This window comes from Musca domestica, unplaced genomic scaffold (genome assembly GCF_030504385.1).
Source record: "Musca domestica strain aabys unplaced genomic scaffold, Musca_domestica.polishedcontigs.V.1.1 33, whole genome shotgun sequence".
NCBI classification, from domain to species: domain Eukaryota; kingdom Metazoa; phylum Arthropoda; class Insecta; order Diptera; family Muscidae; genus Musca; species Musca domestica.
This window is the reverse complement of record NW_026712312.1, coordinates 5,646,532-5,653,099: the sequence shown is the minus strand read 5'-3', so window position 1 is coordinate 5,653,099 and position 6,568 is coordinate 5,646,532.

The window sequence follows — 6,568 nt, the reverse complement described above, 5'->3', positions numbered from 1 at the left end:
GTAGGTTCCCCCTTCTTCTAAATTTTTTTAAGTTTTCCGATAACGATTACTTGGAATACGTTTTTTAGAAATTGGGGTTTTCAGAACTATACCTTGGATATAAAGCATTTTTGAAAGAATACATTAGTTATTTTCGATTTTGAAAAATATTCTTTGGTAATCAAATTAAAAGAATATTTACCCAAAGGACCCAAATTTCTTCCGAATATTTATGAAAATTAAAGGGATATATTCAAAACTGGCAATTTTCTTAATAAACTTCCATGAATACAACACAATGTAGTTATGGTCTAGGTCGTTTCCATGTTTCGTTGAATTTACGCATCGATGTTTGCAATTCTCTGCCGTTTGATATGGTCTTACCTTAACTTACTTTACATTGCATTGGTAATGGCTGACGATGTCTGTGAAGTCTACGTCGATGACAACGACGACGAAAACCCCCAACGATATGGTCGTCCTCTCTGTTCGCAAACAAAGCCATAAGTATTGGGCAATTTGACGTGAAATGGGTGTTTGAATTTACTGTTAACACTTGTAGGCCTACAACATCTATGGATGTCTATCCAACCAAACAACCAGCCAACCAACCAACCAACCATCCAACCACCTGTAATGGACAATTCAAATGTTCGATGGTCGTCTGTTGATTTCATTCATCCATCCATCCGTCCACCGATTCTGCAGTTGTTGATCGGAAGCGACCAGCAAAGACATTCATCCATTGCTGTTGTATGCAAACTTGACATAAGAAGAAAATCAACAACAACAACCACAAATAATATTGTTGTTGCTTGTTTCTTTTGTGCGTGTACATACATGCGTATGTAGAGACAACAAAACAATGTTTAACATGCCCCTTTGTTGTCGCAGCCACCATAAATAAACGTTTACTATTTACCTTTTGATATTGAAAACCATGCCAACACCTCATAAGACGTCCGATTTACATTGATTGACAAATGGCAACTTGGTCAAGAGTAAACGAAACCGAAATTGAAATGCAAGAAAAGAAATAGGCTTTGACTTGGCTCTGAACATTCACACACACACATGCACAGACAATTTATGTTGGTGCTGCGCTTCTTGGAAATGGTAAAGAAACAAAGGCCCCAAAAGACCACAAAAGAAATCAAACATTTAAGAAGAGGTGATTTTCTTTACTCCACTTTGTGGTACTTTACGCAGTTAGTGTACAATATCCGGGTAATTAAGTTATTGAAAAAAAAAAAAACGATTTACATCTGTTATCTTTGTGGGAAAATGGTTTTGGTATGGTATGAATGGTGTAGGTATTGTTCGAGGAGTCATATTGTTAAAGTCCTATTAACATGTTTGACTCAAACAAGTCTATGATTAGACTGTGAGATAAAATTCAATGTTTTTCAATTATTACAAATTAACCTAAATATATGAGACATTTTAGATAAATAGCGTCTTCGGCAAAGTCTAGATGACTAGACTCACTTTTTTCAGAAGATAATCTTATATATATATATATATATATATATATATATATATATATATATATATATATATATATATATATGAGAAAATATTTTTTAATTTATATTTTTATAGGAGAAAAATCCAGCCCCAGTTTTTAAGCTCTCTGAAACTTTTCTAGATTTATATAATTTGACCTTAAGTTTTTTCAACCAACGTTCTCGACGTTAAAAACTTTTCGACATTCGAAAACCTAAAAAACTGTCAAACGGACCATCCATGCGCGTGATAAGGCTGGGTTTTTTTTGGAAATTCGTACTAAAAGGGCACGAAAAGTACTAAAATGCACTAACAATTGAACACTTTGGACAAACGTAATGAGCTAGAAATGTATATTTTGTGAACGGATAGAGCTTAAGATCTAAAAAAATTGGTATGAGAATCAAGGTTGGAAACTAACTTTAATTTATATGAATGGGGGTTTTGGAAATGTGTACTAAGTGTACGAACTGTACTAAATGGTAATCAATATGGAACATTTTGGTTTAAGGGGAACGTATGAAGCTGGAATTTTGAAATTTTGTATTGGAGTCCCTGTTGGTGGTAGGTTTATACTAAAGAGGTGGTAGTACTATATTTCGTAAAATTTGCTATTGGCTCAATAGATAGTGCATGAAATCTGAAATTTGGTTTAAGGTCACTGTTCATGTGTGGCCTGGATATATGGAGGAGGTTTTTGAAATGTGTCCTATAATTGTTCGAAAAGTACAGAATTGTACTATATTTAACACAAGGTGAAGGGATAGAGATACAATTTTTCAAAATTTTGGCTATGTTTTGAAAATGTGCCCTATATTTGTACGAAAAGTACTAAATGGTACTGAATTTGGTATTGGAGTTTCTGCTGGTATCTGAAATTGAGTTATGGTGGTGGTTTCGGAAATATGCTCTATAATTGTCCGAAAAGCACAATGTTGTACTAAGTTGGGTATTGGGTGAAGTGATAGAGGTGACATCCTGAAATTTCATACAGATGTCACTGTGGGTGTCTGTGGTTAAGATTTGGAGGGGATTTGAATAATGTGTACTATTATTGTACTACAATTATAATATAATACTAAATTTGGTATTTGGTAATGGCATAAAGTTGAAATCGTGAAATTTTATATTGCGATAACTATATTTATCTAGGATTAAGATATGGAAGGACTTTGTTAATGATCGCTAAAATTATACGAAGAGCACCAAATGTTACTAAATTTGGTAAAGAGTGAACGTATAGAGCTTGAATCCCTAAATTTGATATTGAATTCTCTTTTGGTATCTGGGACTGAGATAGGGAGAAGATTTTTTGAAATATGTACTATAATTGTACGAAAAGTACCAAATGGTACTAAATTTGGTATTCAGTGGGGTCTCTGTTGGTATCTGGGATTGGGATATAAAGGTGGTTTTGGAAATGTGTACTATAATTGTTGGAGAAGTACTAAATGGTACTATATTTTGTATTGGCTAAAGGGATAGAGCCGGAATTCCCAAATTTAATACTGAATCCTTTGTTGGTATCTGGGATTGAGATATGAATATGATTTTGGAAATGTATACTTCAATTGTACCAAAAGTACAAAATGGTACCAAATTTACAATTTCATTACAGGATAGACCTAATATCTTCAAATATGATATTGAGGTCTCTATTGTTATCTGGAATTGAGATATGGCGGTGGTTTTGGACGAACGCTATTGACATTTAAATATAGCTCGTATATATATCTTCGTCCAATTTATATTTTTTTGTTGGTGTTATATTCATCCAAATATTACGTACTTTGGCACATCCGACCGAATTCTAAATTTAATCAATTATTTCAAATTTGATGAAACCCGTTTCAGATATTGCTATTGCTTCCATACATAAGTTTCATCCAATTTTCTGCTTAAATCCCTTACATTCATTATGCGTACTCTACAACAATGATATTTTGTACCAGACATCAGATACAGACCAGAAATACCTTTGCCAAATTTCATCAAGATCGGTTCAGATATCACACATACAGGGTGAGATGAAAAAACAACAACCATCTTCAGACTGCTGTCATTTCTAAGCCAATCGTCCGACAGCTTTTAAAATCATTCCAGTGACAGCTCATTATATTGTTTACAAGCGTACAAAAGCATTTTGGTGAGAATTTTCCAGAAAAAAAGTTATTCGTGATGGAATTCAAGCGTGGCAGTGTGATTTCTTTAAACTTTGATGGAAAACCACAAGTGGCTATCGTTAGAGCACTCCAGCATTTAAATGTAAATAAATCGTCCATCGCTCCTTACCGTGATACTGGTAGCGTAGCCCGACGTCGAGGAAGTGGACAGAAGAAAACAGCAACAGCAGCAGAAATGGTTCGAAAAGTAAAGAAGCAACTTGATAGAAACCTGCGTCGCAGTGGCCGGAAAATGGCTTGTGAGCTAAACATATCGCAATTTTCCATTCGGCAAATATTGAAAAATGAGTTCGGGGTAAAGCCATTGAAATTCCAAAAAGTGCAAGAACTTACACCGAACTCAAAAGAGATAGAAAATAGACTCAAAGGAGCTAAAGAGTTGCTTCACTTGGCCGATAGTGCTGAACTGCCGAATTTGTTTTTCTTCGATGAGAAAACATTCGTTGTCAGCAGTTTGTAAACAAACAAAATGATCGTGTTTACTTGCCAAAGAGGTCAGCTGAAAATGTACACCTTCGGTTGGCCATCAGAACTCAAGCGCCGGCCATGGTGATGGTGTGGGCGCCATAATAGCCGAATCGACCATGGCATCAGAATAAATGCCGAATATATTTTGGAGGGTGTATTAAAGCCTTGGGCACGCAAACATTTTGGCCGCACGCCTTTGACATTCCAACAGGACTCAGCACGCGCCACCCAACAGTGATTACAAAGTAAGGTTCCTCGCTTCATTTCCAGCGCACAATGACCAACAAAATCTCCGGATACCAATCCGTTGGACTATTGTGTCTGGAGTATTTTGGAAAGCAAGGTTGGCATTAAAAAATACCAAAGTGTCGATCACCTCAAGCAAGCGCTTCGCCGGAAATGGACCAAAATAACGCAGAGCAAAATTCGGGTAGCGTGTGACAGTTTCATTGGCCGTTTAAAGGCCATAATTCGTGCCAAAGGTGACCAATTCGAACAAATCTAAGCTTATTCTAAAATTTGATGCTATTTCCGACATTTTTTGCCTTCATTCAATAAAATTTGAAAAAAAAAATTAAAATGTTCGCTTTTGACTTTGTTTCACCCCAAAACGGTTCAAAATTTTATTTTTTTATATCTATATATATAAATGTAAGTTGTGTTAGTTACTACGCTTATAACTTAAGAACCGCTGGATTAATTTTAACGATTCACACAAATTCGGAGTTGTCTACTCTCCGAAAAGGATAATATCCAAAAAAATCGCGTAAAAATGTGATATATTAACATTTTCATTTTGACTTTTCAAATGTACAATAGTAATGTTTTATTTTGCATGATTTTTTTCCATTTTGACTTACTTTTTTCTAATGTACATTTGTAGTGTTTTTTTATATTTTATTTTTGAATTCGAATATTTATACCAATTTATTTAATTGACTTGATTTCTTGAGAACTGAAATTGATGGCGGGCTACATGGAAGTGTAGTAGCGAATTATGTGGTGGCGAAACGGAATAGATGATATCGAAATAATTTAACGCGGTCACACCAAAGTTAAAAGATAATTACTTTTTCTAAATCGCTGAAAAATCATGAAAAAGAGATCTCATTGCAAAAATCAAAAAAACATTTTCAATGGAATCGAATTTTAAAGTAATAGTACATTCTATTGACAAACTTTGTAAGGAAGGATCTTAAACCATTTGCTGTAAAAAATCAGCGAAAAAGGTGAATACTTTTTCAATTTGTTATTCTTTTTTTTTTGTCAATTTTTTTTTCAATTTGTATTATCATATTGAATTCAGTGGATTTTTTGTGAACAAAATAAAGAATAATTTTTCACTAAAAAAATTAAATAAGTGCGAAATAGGATGTTAACTGACATCTACCTTTCAACTCCAGGGCCTACATCGTGGGTTAGCTGAAAGATGCGAACACATTTAAACAAACAAAAATGACCGAAAAAGCTTAATGGGGCTCATTTCAAAGCGTGACAATGATCCGTCCAATGAGAGCTCAAAATGCAAAATTCTTTGGGAGAATAATAAGTAATATACCAATATTGAAATAAAAGGTGCAAAATAGTAGAGCGAATGGGACTTTTAGTAAGAAAAGGTTTTATATCCTTCCAGAAATTCTTCCCAAACATTCAAAATACCTAAAATCACTTTTGCAGGTCTTTATATCGATCATAACTCATGGATAAGGGAACAACCCGATTTCATATTTATATAACCATCTATGATTTAAGTTATTTTTGGGGTCTTGGCCTGCCACTTTTTTCATTTTTTGGCCCTTATTTGGCATTTTTGTTTCTAAGGGGGTAGATAACCTCTTCGCATAAAATTTGAAATTTTCAGAGTAGGGCCCATATTGGTATTGACCAAATTCATCAATTGATTTGGCTAAAAAATTTTATTTATGCCACCCTGGGGTAGGGAACCATCATACAGATAATTGCCACATAGGAATTTATTTAAGTAAAGTCCCCACATTGGAGTATCCCCAAGTCCACTTTCACATCTAATGTGTGGTCAGAAAAGAAAATTTTGTATTCTATTGAATTTTTAACCCCCAAGAGAATATTGGTTGGGAACGTAGATTTGGGATGTGCATCCATATGAAATAAATTGTGGAAACATGAAGAAATTACAAATATTAGAAAGTAGCACGGGACCGAATATTTGTTTAATCATCATTGAATTATCCTATGATGAAAATATGGACTTTATGGGGTCTCCAACTTACAATTTAAATGGCAAATAAAATTAATTCCCATCTTATCATTCTGCCCTCAATTATGAGGTGGATAAAACTTTTTTTACTTATTTAAATCACGCGAAATGGCCTCTATTTGTCATCTTGGATTATAAGGGGTAGAAGAAAGTTTTCAATGTAGGTCGATGTTTCGGAGTAGTGCCCATATAAAGA